This window comes from Thamnophis sirtalis, unplaced genomic scaffold (assembly GCF_051295495.1).
Source record: "Thamnophis sirtalis isolate CommonGarterSnake01/CBP01778 unplaced genomic scaffold, rThaSir2_p1.2 scaffold_7, whole genome shotgun sequence".
Taxonomy (NCBI): Eukaryota; Metazoa; Chordata; class Lepidosauria; order Squamata; family Natricidae; genus Thamnophis; species Thamnophis sirtalis.
Window position 1 is genome coordinate 84,232,749 of NW_028261387.1, and position 18,137 is coordinate 84,250,885.

General features: G+C 36.8%; 1 protein-coding gene across 1 annotated transcript in view; it reads left to right on the top strand.

Annotated features, from left to right (window-relative positions):
• Positions 1–18,137, top strand: part of ZNF831 (zinc finger protein 831) — a 61,940-nt gene that overhangs the window by 12,037 nt on the left and 31,766 nt on the right. The window contains exon 2 of the mRNA XM_087720525.1: positions 1,458–1,581. The gene's annotated coding sequence lies outside the window, so the exon portion shown is untranslated. The remainder of the gene's footprint in view (positions 1–1,457; positions 1,582–18,137) is intronic.

Consider the following 18,137-nt stretch of genomic DNA (forward strand, 5'->3'; position numbering starts at 1 on the left):
AGAGCTGTTCTTCTTGTGCTTAGGGGTCCATTGTTTTGTCTTCTGTACTGCAATATTTCTTTTTCTTCGCCTCACCCCTCTGAGTCCACTTCAAATCATAAGTGCATTTATCCATTTTATGCAAAAAGACTATAAGGCAGTGATGGCTAATTTTTTCCGGACCAAGTGCCCAAAGCGTGTATGCACATGCACAAATGCACCCCCCCCAAAATCCCCAAAGTACAATGTGCACCTCCCCGCACATGCACACAGAGGCCCCACGCATGCACCCCACCCCCTGCACGTGCGCTGACCCCTGTGCATGTGTGGCAGAGACCTGACAACTAGCTGGCGAGCAGGAGGTGTGGCAGAGCTGAACTAGGGCGACGGCTCGCCTGCCCACAGAGAGGGCACTGCGTGTGCCACAGGTTTGCCATCACGGCTGTAAGGGGTTTCCAATCAGTCATAAATGTAGACTTTATTTTTTTCTCTAACAGAAGAGGTTAATTTCACCATCTGCACAATTTTCATCTTCACTATCCATTCCTCCACAGTAGGTAATATTGACGTTTTTGACTTTTGAGCATATAATAGTCTTCCCATAGATGACATATATAAAAGCAAAGTCCCATTACTTTTTTTTTCTTGTTGCTTTTCCATTAGCCCCCCCCCCCCAAATCTGATTTCAGTTGTACTTTAACTTATATTTCAGCAATGAATTTTATCCAGGTTTTTTTTTTTTGGAGGGGGAGAGTCTTTGGGACCCTTAAGGATGGGAGTAGAAGTTGCTTGCTTCCAAGTCTCCTTTCCCATTGCCGGCCTTACAAGATAGACCAGCCCAACAAACGGACACCACATGTGCCTAAAATTTCTTTAAAATTGACTATTGTAACAGAATCTTCCAAAATCTTTTACTTCCTCCCTCCTTTATATATATGCGAATTAGAAGGGAGTCAGATATTTTCATAACCCTCCCTGCAATCTTGGCATTTCAAGCGTTTTATTCATTGTCAATTTGAAATCATACAGTCTCAGAAGTAATTAATAAAACATTGATTGCAAGAGTATTATGGAACCTGCTCCTTTATATTTGAAATAGTGCTTGAGTTACACATGGCCGTAAGGGGGCTTTTTGTAGATTGAAGTATCATTAATTTTATTGTGTCATAAAAATGAGAGTTTTTTTAATTTTTACCTGCTGAATGAGTATGTATGTATGTATGTATGTATGTATGTATGTATGTATGTATGTATGTATTGCTTCTCTGATGGTTTGAAACCCAGTTGTTTCATTTCTTTACGCCCACACAGAGCTGCAGTAGTGAGACACTGTACAGTACTTGGAAAACTGAATTACAAGCGAGAGCCATTAAAAACTCTTCCCACGTCAAATGTGGGTAGAAACAGCCCTCTTCTTTCTTCCCTAGCCAGAGCTCACCTAATGCCTCCTAATCTTTTGTGGATTGATGTTTTTACAGATTAAGAAAAAGAAAGCGGGAGAAAAAGAAGATGATTCTGGATTACTCTTTTTTGTTGTTCACCCTGGGCTGTCTGAAAGAAACCTAAAGCTCCTCCTTGGCCTATGGACTTGGTCATTTAAAGGTTAGCAAAAGCTTCATTGATTTTAAAATTTAGAAATTTTAGTGAGAATCTGCAAGGAACAGGGTTTTTACTTCAGTAATTTCTGGCTACAATAATTGCTTGTACATAATTAAATTCCCTAAAAGCCTGCAAAAGGGCTCTGTCATCAGGATCTTTAGTTTCTTTGGTTCAGCCACACATGTTGAAATCTAGATTAAAATACTAGATATGGTCATAGAAAAGTCATGTCTGTTGATGATGATGGTATATAAACCATGGTCAACTTTTCAGACACAGCACATTAGAAATATTTCTACCCATTTTATTGCAAATCCCTTTAAAACACATTTTTTGCAGCTTGTTATGGAAAAGCAGAATAGTATTTTTCCTTTCCCACTGATAGTACTGACGCAAATTTAATTTTCTGCAAAATAATTCATATTGTACTTCTGTTATATGATTCACCTTAGGTGAAAAATGAAAGTATATTCATATTAAAATGATAGTGTCTTTTATTTATTATGAATAATGCAAGAGGTTGTTTTTCTTATAAAAATTTTTGTAATATTTTAGCTTTGCAAAAATGTGACAGGAAATTTAAATTGCCTTGTATGTGTAAATGAGTAAAAGATGTTTCTTTTGCTTTGGAATCTAAATAAGGAGCTTTAAAGTTTGTTCTAGAGCTCTCAGTACTAATCATAATAATTTGGTCTCTCATGTTATATTGCACTATAAAATGGCTTTTATTATTTAGCAGGATATAATTTTCAAAGATGCATCAGGATTGTACTCATATTCAATATAGGTAATTAGCTGTGACAATAAAAACACCATAAAATGTTTATTCTTCAGCACCCAAAAAAACACCAGCCACATGTTTTATAAGCTTTCTTAAGCCTTGCTATTTTATTATAGGGCTAATTAACTTTTGGCCCTCCACATGTTGTTGAATTAAAACCAGGTGTTCTTGGCCATGTTAGTTTGGCTGCATATTTGGAGGGCCACAATAGGATAACACTGTTTTCTAGTTACACAATTCTATGTAAGTAATTATCCCTAGTGATTTTTTTTGCAAGGTAGATTCTGAAAATTATTAGTATTTCCAAAAATATATGTACCTTATACCCAAATGACTTAGACAGAAAGTCATTTTCCTTCTTTGTAACCTCTTTGTTTCTCCTCTCCCATTCTGTTGCATTTGTATGTGTTTGTGTTTATCTTAGCCTTAACACAGGCTAAGTTGCATGTTCTTCACTCTAAGTCACTAGGAGAGAGAGAGGGAGGCTTGGAATGGAGCAATTGGTAGCATCCTCAGCTGCTGCCCATCTGCCTCTCCCACAGAGATGTACTTGACAGTTTTTCCAGGTTCCTCTGATCTGGCCCAGTTTTAAATTAGTCTTTTTTGTTGTTGCTGGCCCTTGTATTATTACCCAATTCGCTCCCATTGTATTCTGTTTTATCCAATGGATAGTTAGAGTTCTAAGCCCCAGACATGATTTCTTTCCAACATACTGATGGGTTGAAAAGAATAAGAATTATCCAAACTGAAACTGAAACAGCAGGAACTGGAGGGTACTTTTAATTACAGCAACCAAAAATGTGAGATATTACTTGCAGTTTATAATTATTTGCAATTTCTGCTGAAACTAAGAAATCTGCACTCTCTTAGGTAGTTTTCTATCAGGAAATCTTATTGATACTTATTGTCACAGTCGCAGAGATCTATTTTATAATACAATTGCAATTTATTTGGTACAATGATCTAGTTACAGTGTAATGGACAAATTCTGATTTAGCCATCAAACTCCCAACTCTGAGAGAATCTTGGAGTTTTGCTAAATAGGAGTAGTTCATTCCTCCTCCTCCTCATTAGCAATTGCTGTTATTTGCTGTTGCATTGTGGTTTGTTGCTGTTAACCACAACCCATTGTTTGCTTGTAAATTAAAATTGTAAATTCAATATATAAGAGCATTTTTAAAAAGATTTTTGAGGAATCTAGGCTATAAATAAGTAGTTCAATCTGGATAATTTAGGTTCCCCTCCCCCCAAAGTGTGTTATTTCTAGGTTAATTATCTGGTTATTGCTTTGTATATAGGCTTGTACATAAAAAACCCCTATGGTTAATTGCTATGTTGCTTTCAGGAAGTAGTCTCGTGAAATTGTTAAATTTATCTCTGTAGTTTCCCAAGTGCCAGCTTATTGCATGCATAGTTATTCAATTCTGTATGAACCTATAATTGTTCTTTACAGATCTTTGTATTGTGGAACTCTTAAGTAGTACTTTCTTTTCATAAGGTTTCTTTAAAAATGAAGAACAGGGGCATATGAAGAACAGTGCTTAACATCCACCACAGAAAATTGGGCACAGTCACATGGTGACCCATTTAACAACCACTACAACCTGTGACTGTAATTCTGGGCTCAGTTATAGTCATAAGTCGATTACCTACAGTGAAATATTTGAGGGAAGGCTTGTTGGTGCCTTCATTTTTAAAAGCTGAAATATTTGGGAGAATATTGAGCATAGTTAAATTACTTGTTTTCCTTACAATATAGTATTTGATTCAAATGAAAGCATCTCTGGGACATATTCAAAGAGAAGGCAAATGTTAACTATGATGATATTTCATACTGAGAATAAGTTGTCTTAATTTAACATTCACAAATCTGCTACTCTGATTTTGTGATTTAGTATCCCAAACATCTCTACATCCTTTGTGAAATATATTTGTTCAATTTGGACAAGTATTCCAAAGATTGGAGCAAAGAGGACTTCTCTTACAAGTTCTGTGTTTCCTGCAGAGCCTTTAAATCATGTTTGAAATGCTAATATTAACTAGTATGAGAAATCAGATTTGTTGAATTTCCTACTCAGTGACCAAAATCTCTCAGCAGACTTCAGGTAGTCCTCAACTTACAACCACAATTGAGCCCAAAATTTTTGTTGCTAAGTGAGACAGAATTTGCCTCATTTTACGATCTTTCTTGCCACAATTGTTTAGTGAATCACTGCAGTTGTTAAGTTAGTTATACGGTTGTTAAGTGGATCCATCTTTCCCATTGACTTCGCTGGGACACTGCCACTGTTATTAATATAAGTCAGTTGCCAGACAGTTGAATTTTGATCATATGGCTATGGGGGAATACTGCGAAGGTTGTAAGTGTGAAAAATGGTCCTAAGTCACTTTTTCAGTGCTGTTATAACTTTGAATGGTCACTAAATGAACTGTTATAAGTCGAGGACTGTCTATATCAGCGTGGGTTATGGATAACCACAGGATTTTGCGAATAGCAAAAAAAAACACACAGTTTTTAAAAATATTTTTGCTTTTGATGTACGTTTTGTATGAAAATGGCATCCAGTGACCACAGGAACAAATATTAATTTGCAGGAAACCAGATATTTAATTTTATTTCTATTAAGTTATACTTTAATAAAATCACTTTTAGCATAAACCAGGCATATTAACACAATCAAAACATCAATCTTGAGTTCTTCAGATGTTTTAAATGTAACTTCATGAATGCCAAGTACGGTTCAGTGAGCCACTTCAGTGTTTTTGTTTTTGGTGTCATCCAACTCTTGAATGATTTTTTTAAAAAAATAGGAAAGTAGCTGACATCAGTCTGAAAAAATATCAGTTAAATTAAAAAAAAAGGTGTATTGGGAAAAGACAAGTACCCAAATCCCATGTCAATTAGATGATTACAAATCTTAATGATACTGTTGATATTAAAGGCAGAAAGATGTTCATTTTGGGTTTTTATGCACTTGTGTTATTTCTCTCCCTGTAAGCATGGAGATAGATTAAAATATATTCATGTTTACTATTTGGAAGGGTGTTTATTAATGCTTTCATTTTAATCTTCCTTCCTGCTGAATTTTGAGACCAATTTGTAGTTACTGAAAATCCCTACCAATTAATGTCTTCTGTTCCCAAAATCAACTATCAAATTTCTATTTAGCCTCAAGCTGTTTCATTAAGACTGGAACTGATATAAAAGTATTTATGTCTTTTTTGCCTTGGGTCACTGCACTGCACTGAAGGTCACTCGAGTATACTGAGACTGTTCAATCAAATAGTGCTTCTAGGTTGGTGTAGAAAATATATGTGCTTTACTCAACTTCAGGCAAGAAGTGAAAGTAGATCAGCTTCTCCCTGTAGCAGCATAATGTGGGCAAATTTTATGCTTTTGGTTAATAAGTGTTAGCAGTCAACAGGACAAAAGGCTTCCTGCATCAAAGGAAACATTTAAATTCTTAGTACAGTCAGACCTGTTAGTGGATTTTTAATTTATATTTTGGTACATTTCTAGTGAAGGCCCACTCTTGAAGGTTTTTTTTTAAATGTTCACATTTTCTTACCAAAGCTGTGATATCTTGTTATTACCAACTCCTCCCTGCAATACCGATTTCCGCATTGTATTAAATCTGATAAATCCCTTCTCTTCAGAAAATTGAAATTAAGGCAGAAAATCTGCTGTTTGTAGAACAAGTTAGATTGGCAGCATCTTTATTAATTTAATTTGCATGTAAATAAATCTGAATACCTATTTGCTGAGCCTTCATTACACTGCCATGGAGCTTGGAGAATAAACTCATATGCAAGATATAATTTATATATTTGAAAGTGGTGATATTGGTTTGAAACAAAATGTTAAAATGTTATAGGTTATACTATTCATGGTCATAGAGCAAAATATGTTCTTTTATTATTGTTTAAAAACCATCTGAGATCCAGTTTGTCTAGTGGTTAAGGCATCAGGCTGGAAACCAGAAGACCACAAACTTCCTGAATACAAGCCAAGGCCAGCTGAGTGACCTTGGGCTACACTTCCTTTCAGCAGGCAATGGCCAACCACTTTGCCACTAAAATGACAGGGACTTGCCCAAGCAGTCTTCAAGAATTAGACATGATTGAATGGGGGAAAACCCCGAGTAATCTAAAAGAAAATTAAATGCACAATTAGTGGGAAAAAGAAGAGATTTGGTTTCTAACCATCAGGTTTATGTTAAATTGAACAATTGAGATGGTAAAATGCAGCCTTGTCAACACCGTTTGAAATAGGTATAGGTTTGGTTAGGTGACTGTTGATCTTATTTGGGTGCAAATCTGTTCAGCAGTTTAACATAGTTTATGTTGTACTACAAAAGGCTTAGGTGATGTAATGCATATACTGTAAATAGCTAATTGTGAAGAGCATGTCCTTTGCACATTCCTCATGTGGCATCTTCTCACATGGAATTTGTTTGAGTCTCCTGGTTCCTAATTTTGGTTAGCATTCATGTTGTAAGCTTAAACAAAAAATCCAAGGATGAATATTGTTATGTCTCACTATCCCTTTTTGATGTAAAGTACAGGGTCTGCTCAAAAGAATAATAGCTAGAACCTTCCATTTAAGTCATTTATGGAAACCACAATGTTGTTTTTCAATGAATGCATTGCATTTGTAATAATTTTACATGATGAAGGATGCTTGTGTCTCTCTTACTGGTTGTAAAAAGGATCTCTTTATTGTGTCTCTTATTTAACATCTAATGTTTAAGCTGTTATTGATTAACATTTTATATAAGACCTCTGCAATAGTGGCTTATCTGGGTACAAGAGATGACTAATTCACTCTACCCTGCTAGCTTTGGCATATAGAATGAAAATTTGAATTGTTTGTTACTGTAGAAATTGTAGACTAATTGTCCTTGAGTGTATATTTAAAGAAAAAGATCCCTTACCATTTAGTTTACAGTTTTGTGCAATTACAAATACAGAATGATAAGACATGAAAAAATATTAGAAAGACACGAAGACCATGTTTAGTGGTAATAAATAACCATGCTGCACAATGGTGGAATTCATTTTTTTTTACTACCGGTTCTGTCGGCGTGGCTTAGTGGGCATGGCAGGGGAAGAATAGTGTAAAATTTCCATTCCCTCCCCACTCCAAAGAAAGGTTACTGCAAAAGCCCCATTTCCTCCCAATCAGCAGGGACTCTGGAGGCAGAGAATAGATGGGGTTGGGGCCAGTCAGAGCTGGTATTTACCGGTTCTCCAAACTACTCAAAATTTCTGCTACCAGTTCTCCAGAACTGGTCAGAACCTGCTGAATACCACCACCTGATGCTGTAGCATTGGATCTTTATGAATTTGGGGCTGATCTGTTTCTCTTCCATCCACATAGTTCAGAGATGAGGCTGAAATATTCTACTTTAGAAGTTAACCACGGTTACTTATGGTGTGTTCTAATTATGGCTAATTTAAAATAAATCCGGGTGAATTTATCTGTTTTGTTACACAGTAAGTGCAATAATGGCTTTCAACAGTTGTGGACAGATTTCTGCATCTGGATATTCTCTGGAACCCTCAACAGTGCAGAAAATATCAGCACTACCAGCCACTCTTCCATACAAGCCACTAAATTCTAGCCTTTTACTCCGTAAATATTACATAAATTATATTGCTTTTATTATTTAATTCAAGCCAGTTGCTACAGTCATTCATTTGGCAGCTCTGATCATTAAAAGATTTTGTCCAGACTTACTTGTATAGGAGTATAATTTCTGCATGTAAAAATAAATTGCTGTTCTTATGAGACAGAACAAATGGGAATTTTATTTCTCAACATTAATCTATTTGCTAGACCTTTTTTTCATGTTCAAATTTACTAAAAGCTGTGAGAGGTCCATATTATTCTCTTAAATTACTTTCAGATTATGAAAGGGTGTCATATATGGTGGCTTGTACGCAGTGGTGGGTTTCAATTTTTTTTAGAACCTCTTTTGTAGATGTGGCCTGCTTTGTGGGAGGGGCTTGCTGACCATGTGACTGGGTGGGAGTGGCTTGCCAGCCATGTGACCGGGTGGGAGTGGCTTGCCGGCCATGTGACTGGGTGGGTATGGCCAACTTGTAAAATGTGGTGAAACTCACTTAACAATGCTCTTGCTTAGCAACCAAAATGTTGGCTCTGGCATTGAAGTGTGCAAGTCTTAAAGCTGTCAAGTTACAAGACCCTTGCACCTCTAACCCTTTAGAAAAAAATACCCCAGGGGTGTTCAAACCTGACAGCTTTAAGACTTGCACACTTCAACTCCCAGAATTCCTCCTCTCGCTCTTCATCTTGATGATGTGCAGATGGGCGGGGGAGGGAGCTGGAACCGATTCTAAACAGCACTGTAGATTTGTGGAACCTCTTCTATAGGTTCCTCTATAGAAGAGGTTAGAACTGGCAGGAACCCACTCCTGCTTGTATGGGTAGTACAAGCTTGTTAAGCCTAGTATGGCTTAACAACCGCAATTGGGACCAGAATTTCTGTTGCTAAGCGAAATGATTGTTAAGTGAATTACATCTGATTTTACAATCTGTTTGTTAAACAAATTACTGCAATCATTAAACAGATCTGTCTTCCCCATTAACTGCTTGCAGAAACCCAGCTAGGAAATTGTGAAATAAGGTCTTGGGATGTTGAACTGTCGTAAAACCATGATGGTTGCCAAGCACACAAATTTTGATCACTTGACCGTGGGATGGTGGTGATGCTGCGACAGTCACAAGTGTAAGAATCAGTTGTTAGTCATGTTTTTTTTTTTACTGCGGTTGTAACTTCGAATGGTTGCTGAATGAATGGTTGTAAATGGAGGACTAGCTGTACATTGCTACACATTGCGTGGCTGTATTGAATACTGAAGTGTCACTCTGTGATCTTTTTTCCTGGCGGCTGTGAGTTTGATAATTTTGTTATCTGTTTTTATTATTTTTTAATATTGCAAGCTCCTCAGCGTCACATGGGTGATAGGTCAGCCATATCGATAAATAAATAAAAAGGAGGAAAGGCACAGAAATATCAAAGGGCAAGCTAACTAAAGCCACCTGATAAACCTGGAGAATGAGGAGGCTGATAACAAAAACCAGATTTTTACTTTTTGTTTAGTGTCAAGGGAGATGTTATATGGACACAATAAATGTCTAAACAATGAATGCAAAAAATGCTAATCATCATCTCATCTTTCAGAAAGTCGAAATGTTTTTACTGGTGGAGAATTTTGTAAGAAAATGCTGTATCTGGAAAGCACTGGAAAGCAAAGTGCAATTAAATGAAATATGCCTATACCTGTAATTAGGGTGGGTGAGAGTCCTATTAGTATCAAACAGTCAAGAGGTACTTGGATAGCTATAGTAAGGCCATATTTAGACTGAGAATTAGAGTAACTTTATTGTCACTTTGAATGTACACTAATTGGCATACATTACAATGAAATTTCATTGCATATAGCTCTCAAAGGGTCACCACCTCCAATATACACTACATAAACTTGACAAAAATATAAATAAACAATTAGATACAAAATTATGCATATACCCACATGTATTATATGACCCAGAGAAACAACCGAGTCTATTTTGGATGTATACAGTCTAGTTTGGATGTACATGGCAAGAAAAACTAACCTTGTGAATTTACCAGATGGATGGCATAGGGAACAAAGCTGTTACAGAATCTTGTATCCTGCTAGAAATATTTCAAAATGTCCTCCCAGCGGGGAGCAACAGAAACAGACTGTAAAGTGGGTGTGTGGGGTCTCTCACAATGCTTTGAACTCTAAGCACATAGTGCTTATAAGCAGTATCCTGAATAACAGGAAGCAAGCTTCCTATAATCTTCTCAGCTGTCCTTACCACTCTCTGTATGGACTTACTATCTGAGGCACTGCTGCCACCAAACTAAACAGGGATACAGTTTGTTAAAATGCTCTCAATTGTGTCTCTGTAAAAAGTGGCTAGGACAGAAAGAGAAATCCTGTAGTATTATCAAATGCTACCTCCTTGGTATAAAGATCACAGTACAATGTATATTACTTTCTTCATCATTCAACTATGAAACATTCCTGGGGGTATATAACATTTAACCTTGCTTAAGACTAGGACTCTTTTGCATTGTTTGGCCAGAAGCTCAATGATTCCTGTTGTTGTGCATGTCAATAAGCAATATCTTGTGGCATCTATCTTCGAGTGCTTTGGTCCTTTTTTAAAGCGGGCATTTTCTCCACAACACAAAATAAAGACTAGCTTTTTGTCAGCCTATCAACTGAGGTCTGTTTTTAGTTTTTGTCAACTCTCTCTTTTGTCCACAATATCTTTTTTTCCTTTATCTTTCTATATGTCTATTTAATTGTGATTGTGCCTCTGTTGGATTCCATTTTAGATTGACCTGCAATCTACTGTTGGGTCCATTTAATTAGTTCAAGGTGAATAGATTACAGAGTATGAACTGAGCTTTTCTTTGTTAATTGCCAGACTCTTCCAGTATTTTTTTTTTAAATCCCAGGACTTTTTGGTAAAATGAATTGCTGTCTACAATTGCTCTTATCGTTTTTGTAAAAAAGTTGTTCCCTCCATGCAGTCCATGATTATTGGCATCCAAACTCTAACCATTAGAGTAGGGGTGTCAAACTCAAGGCCTGGGGGCTGGGAGGCTTAGATCTGGCCTGTGGGGCCAACTTTTGAAACAGTGAAGGACTGCCCCATGGTGCATCTGACAGCGAAAACAGAGCTCAAGAGGCCCATGGGTGACCCTCCTGAGCTCCATTTTCATTGGCACAGGGTTGCAGGAGGCCATCACAGCTGAAAACGGAGCTTGGGAGCCTGTTTTCGCTGGCAGAGCGCTTGGGCTACCACAGGCTCCCCCGACACAAGTGACATCGAGCTAGCCACGCCCCCCGCCCCCCCCCCCCGAAGTCAAACACAACCTTGCTGTGGCCCTCAATGAAATCGAGTTTGACACCCCAGCATTAGAGAGTCTTGAATCTTGTGACTAACAAGTATAGCGGCAATATTCTGGGTTCGTTTAGACAGAGAATTATTTGTATGAATTGTTTCCTAATGTTCTGTATAGTAGTACATCTGTTTATCTAATCTTCTTGACTTTTCTTGAGAAATATGTTGTACAGAGAAAATCTAATTGACATATTTGGCACAAAGCATGACTTCTGTCCCTGATAATTTAAATTATCTTTTTGGCATTCTTCTCAGTCATTTAATAGTATTTTTGAGATGTGCTGCCTTGATCTGTATGTAGTATTAGAAATGTGGTTATATTATGTGATTGCACAAAGATATTACAATGACAGCTGGGTGTGAAGAATGAACCAAGCCAGTAGGTTGATTTATTGATGTATCCTTTTCAGCAAATCCTGACCTTTTATGCTGCTTGTATATCTTAGCTGATATTCCGATCTGGGGCCTAAAATAATTCTGGACCAGAGGATCCTATGATTCAGCAGGTAGCTTTTATAATAGTATTCTGGCTTATATAAAACCCTGCTTCTGCCAAAGGATAGATTGCTTCATCTTTTCAAATATCCAGATCATAACCATATGTCTTTTCATAATACTTTTTTAGTGCGTTTAAACAAATTAAAGCAATTATCTTTTTGTAACACAAGTTAGGAAAACAGTAATTGTTCTAATAGATACACACAGACAAACATACACACACACACACTATGCTATGCTATGCTATGCTAGTAAACTGCAAAAGCAGGTTTCTTTCTGTGGAAAGACCATTGCCAAAAGATAAGGAATCTTGTCACAGTGTACAAGCTCTTTAAGCTTTTATGCTTATTTGGGATGATTCGCAAAGGCCCACAGGGACAGATACTATTCACTGTCCCAGAACGACATTAATGTTCCTTAATGCAATAGATCTTGTCATTACATGATCCAGCCTGGAAATACTGTACTAAGGGACAAACTTATCTTTTATCACTATGCATTAAGGACCATTTTCCTGACAGTTAGAACAATTAATCAGTAGAACAACTTGCCTCCAGAAGTTGTAAATGCTCCAACACTGGAAATTTTTAAGAAGAGATTTGACTACCATTTGTATGAAATGGTATTGGGTTTCCTGCCTGAGCAGGAGGTTGGACTAGAAGACCTCCAAGGTCCCTTCCTTTTCTATTCTATTCTATTCATTAGTAGAGTTATAACCTATACATGATTTGCTATTAGGCTCATTATATTTGATCAAGAGTTTTGCAGGATACAACAGCTGCAAACATTATACAAATGGTCAATTGTCTTTGGCTTTCTCTTTCTAGGGTACTCTATTATTATTTTATATCAGCTTGTTTATCCTTTTAGCTATGAGCATTTTCTCAACCCTATTTCTCACAAATGTATCACAAAGCTTGCTATTGATAGAAGACTTTGAATTCCTGGTGCCAAGCAGGCCTAGGAGCCCTTTTAATTATGTGGTGTTGCTGAAAATAACGATGATAAATCTAACTGCAGGGCTGCCTCCTGGAAGAATCTCAAAGGGTATTTGCAGCACGCTGAATTGATTTAGATTTTCAAAAAGGAAAACAAACCTAAGTTTCCAAATTTTGTCTCATATATTTAAGCTACTATGGAAACCCAGTTCCTAAGTTTTTGAATTGTTGTGTTCTATATCATGTATGGTCAAACTTATCTTCTGAACATGAGATTGGAAGAAGGCTCAAGTAGAAATGTTGTCTGGGTATAGGTATTGTAATCATTTTATAAAAATGTGAATGGCCTCAGATGGCTTTTATCCATCTTGTTAAAAAAATTTAAAAGATAAAGAAGTTTTGTGTAATTAGGAAGCACTTTTAATTTGGACCAAGCAGTTGTCCTCAGAATTTATGTTTATAATCATACTTAAATAGTATACAGCAGGGTCATCAAACTCGATTTCATTGACGGCTGCATCAGGGTTGTGTTTGATCTCTGGGAACCCGGGTGGGCATGGCCAGCTCGATGTCACTTGTGTCAGGGGCACCTATGGCGGCCCATGCTCTCTGCCAGTGAAAATGGATTCCTGAGCTCCGTTTTCGGCTGCAACAACCTCCTGAATCCCTTTGTCAGTGAAAACGGAGCTCAGGAGGGCCGCATGTAGCCCTCCCAAGCTCCATTTTTCGCTGGTAGAGGCAGAGTAGGCCGGTCCTTTGCTATTTCCCGGGCAGCCCTGTGGGCCGGATCTGGCCCCCGGGCCTTGATTTTGACACCCCTGGTATATAGAAAAGAACATCCATGTTTTCACAATTGTCCTCTCTAGCTAGAAATTTTTATGAGAGACTTCCTCTTTAGCTGCTTAAAACTTAGTTGCTTCCCTCCTTTTTTAAAAAGCATATGATATTGGAAGTAATACAGAATAACCTCATTCTCCATGCATTTGTTTAATACATTTGGTAGTTTCATTTGGGCTCCTTATCAGAAACAAAACAAAAATTATAGAATTTTGGTTTATTAGGCATATCAAAAGCATTTTTACTTTTGAGTCTCTCACCTTTCATCTGCATGGGATCAGTCTTGCTTCTAGTGTTACACTTACAGAAGAGAATAACACCTTACTACTTTCCTCACAATATACATTGTTCATTTTCCTTAACTTTCTTCAAAGCTGAATAGTCTTAGATACCATAATTTTATATGAGTTGCTTCAGCACCCCGGATTCTCTTGTTTTACCTTTGGTTCATCTGTATAATAATGCAAAAATAGGTAAAAGCATATTGTATAATGACATTCCTTACTTATTTTTAATAATTAAACATTTAAAATGCATAAAGTCTGGAATTTTAAATTTCTGATCTTTTTCTTATAGAGTTTGTTTTAAATCTGCAGGCAATAGCAATTTCACACACAAACACATTTTCTTGGTAACTCAGGTGGTGAGATAACCAATAATCCCAAACTCATACTGGGAACTTTACGGCTGAAGGAAGACTTGAAGCACAATTCCTCAGTTCTATGCCAATTGACAGAAGCCTAATGTAAGCCATATTTGAAGAAAAATATTCATGGTTTGTTTTTTTCAATTTTGAAAATGTTATTTTTAAATAAAAGAGGATTCTTTTATTTTTCCAATATTATGATGTTCAAATAATTGGATGTTTTGAAAAAAATATTCTGGGATTTTTCATACTGTTGCCCTGAAATAATAATTGATGTGTAAATAGTATATGTTACTAAATAAATGAGCTCCAGTGTAGATGCTGTCAATTTGTCATGGCAGAAGAAACATTTCCATGGCTACAAGATCAGATGAACATTCTCTTGGGTTTTTTTTTTGGGGGGGGGGGGTTGCTTCATGATGATGCCATTTTCTTGGAAAAAAAGAATCATGGTGATTGGTGGGGGGGAAATGAGGAAGAAGAAAACCACAAGGAAGACTAGCCCAGTAAATGATGCTCAGAGCTCAGCAGGCTTTGCTTAGCTGTACCATTTCCCCCCCAATTTATTAATGAAAACTGTATGCAAATATGAACAGTTTTCCAAAAAGTTGCTTACACAAGTTGGATGTACGAGACTGACATACTAGTAAAACAAAGGCAGGATAGGAATTTTTAAATGTTGTATTATATCAAGCAGACGGTAGACAGATTTTTAACAGATTAACTGAGTTGGAAGGGACCTTATAGGTCATCTAGTCCAACCCCCGCTCAAGTAGGAGACCCCATACCATTTCTGACAAATGGCAATCCAATCTCTTCTTGAAAGTCTCAAGTGATGAAGTTCCCATAACTTCTGAAGGCAAGCTGTTCCATTGGTTGATTGTTCTCACTGTCAGAAAGTTTTCCTCATTTTTGTGATGAATATCTCCTTGGTCAGTTTCCATCCATTATTCCTTGTTTGGCCTTCAGGTGCTTTGGAAAATAACTTGAATCCCCCCCCCCTCCAGATTATATTAATTTAAAAACTAAGTATACTTCATCTCTTAACAATGACTTACATTTTAAAATGATCTTTTATGTAACCCATATTGCATTGGCAAGCAACCAGTCACAGTTCACAGAGGAAACACCAGGAACTTCAGACTGTAGACTAGCGTGGGAAGTTGACGAAAACGGGGGCAAATTACATGGACATACCCATCTGGTCATCAATAGTTAAGCTTGATGTGAGGGATCCCTTACCTATACAATATTTGATATGCTTCCATGGCATATCTATTACATCATTCATGAAAATAAACTTGAGTGGTGTGGTGGCTTAGAGGTGGTGCTCTCGCCTCACAATCAGAAGGCTGTGAGTTTGATGCTAAGTAGAGGCAGATATTTCTCTCTCTGGGCATGATGATAATATATTTGCTGCATATAATTCCGTATTGGCGATAGGAAGGGCATCTGGCCTGTAAACACTCAACTCCATTTAGTTGCCCAGACACCAGTCCACAAGAGATTATAGGGGCTTTAAAAGAAGATGATTCATGAAAACATGAATCGCCACGATGTAGAAAAGATGTGGAGACTCTAGAAAGAGTGCAGAGAAGAGCAACAAAGGGGACTGGAGACTAAAACATGAAGAACGGTTGCAGGAACTGGGTATGTCTAGTTTAATGAAAAGATGGACTAGGGGAGACATGATAGCAGTGTTCCAATATCTCAGGGGTTGCCACAAAGAAGAGGGAGTCAAGCTATTCTCCAAAGCCCCTGAGGGCAGGACAAGAAGCAATGGGTGGAAACTAATCAAGGAGAGAAGCAACTTAGAACTGAGAAGAAATTTCCTGACAGTTAGAACAATTAATCAGTGGAATAACTTGCCTCCAGAAGTTGTGAATGCCCCAACACTGCAAGTCTTTAAGAAGATGTTGGATAGCCATTTGTCTGAAACAGCATAGGGTTTCCTGCCTAGGCAGGGGGTTGGACTAGAAGACCTCCAAGGTCCCTTTCAACTCTGCTATTGTATTAACAAACCTTAAGTGAGGAGATAACGTTGGTATATAGAAGCACCATGAGAATCTTAGCGAAGTATCTTCTAGGGAAAAAGATGCTGAATAGGAATGAAAGCTCTGGCCCTGATGAACTCAAATATGCAAATGTGAAACAATATAAGTAGAGGTATAGGTAATGGAAACAAATGGAAACAATTTACAAACAGCTCATGCCACACCCTGTGGTACTCTTGCCAAAGCCTGCCCAGTAATCTACCTCTGAGGAAATGCTTTGGGGAGGGGGGGGTGATATTTCTGTTATCTCCAAATTGTTTTGACTTAAAATGGGTAGTATTTTAATGGGTACTGTTCAGTTAGTATGGCATAGTTTGTGAATCTAGAAGTTAAGAGTAATTTTCTACATTAGTCCTACTCAATATGCTACCTTTCATATTTGTAGATAATCATATTTGGAGATTATCAAGTTGAGGATGGGAAATATCCTAAGGTCTTGGGAATAATTACATATATCCAACCAAAATGTGTAAATAAATAACAGAATTAATCATTTGAAATTAAGCAGATTAAATTTACAAAGATACGTTTTATTTTCATCTCGTAAAATATTCAGTCTGCTTCTGCATAATTTAAAACAATAAAAAATAGGACACATGGATATTGTTACACTGAAGAACAATGATAAATAAAATTAAAAATAAAAACCCTCTCGACTTATAATGTCTTGGAGCACACCCAGTTATTGGAAATGATTAAAGTCAATCACATCTGGAAGTAAGTAAAGAAACTTTATTAATCAGCTCCTTCCTTTTTTAGAGTCTTTCAAATTGCTTTCATGATTTCTTAAAGATTTATCTTTTCATATTGAGAATCACAATTCCAGAAAAGATTGCCTGGACCTAATTTAAATGTAACCTTGAAAAATTAAGAAACAGATGTATTTTATGGAATTGACTTTTCTTTGTGAGGTTGGATAATACATAGTTGAATAAAAGAAGCACTTATATCCTGTAAATCTCTTATCTCAGACTGGAATTATAGTACTTCTTCCTCAAATCTGTGTCATTCAACTGAAAGAGTGTTGGATTGATACAAAAATTATGTGAATTTTAGGAATACTTTTTCCCACTTAGATTTCTAGGAATCTAGATTGCAGGTGCTCCATTACACAGTTTTATTTTCCAGTTACCATAACATTTGTTCTGTAATTTGTTTGTGGTTTAGGATAAAATATATCCTGGTTTTTTTATTAAGTAGTTGATTAATATTTGTTCAGTTTGCATCCTGTCTATCTAAGCATGGAACGTTCAAATGCCTTACAACAGTTGCTAAAAGAAAAGTATATAAATCATAAACTATATGTAAAGTTTTAATTAAATAAATATAGATAGATGTATGTATTAGGTCATTTATTATTAATGTTGCTTTAACTATTGGTTGGGAACAGAGTTTGATGTAAGGTGGATGGTTGTATAAACATTTGAAATAAATGAAGTTAAAATCTGAAGTAAAATGAAAATGAGTAAAATGAAAGTTACAGGGAAAAGCTTTGGGCAAGATGGGATCTTTCTACTCATTTCCTGAATATTTACAGTAGATGAACCAAAGATATCTCCTTGAAGAGTACCTTTAATATCCTGGAAATAAAAAAAGGTTCTCTCTTGTACACCTGATAGATAAACTTCTAAAAGCAGGTTATCTTTAAAATAGCCATTTTGATCTAGTGGTTAAGGTACCAGGTTAGAAACCAGGAGACTGGGAGTTCTAGTCCTACCTTAGGCACGAAAGTTGCTTGGGTCACTTTAGATTAGTCATTCTCTCTCAACCCAGCCCACCTGTAGAGGAGTTGTGGTGAAAATAGAAGGAATGAATATTTTGTATGTTTGCTGCT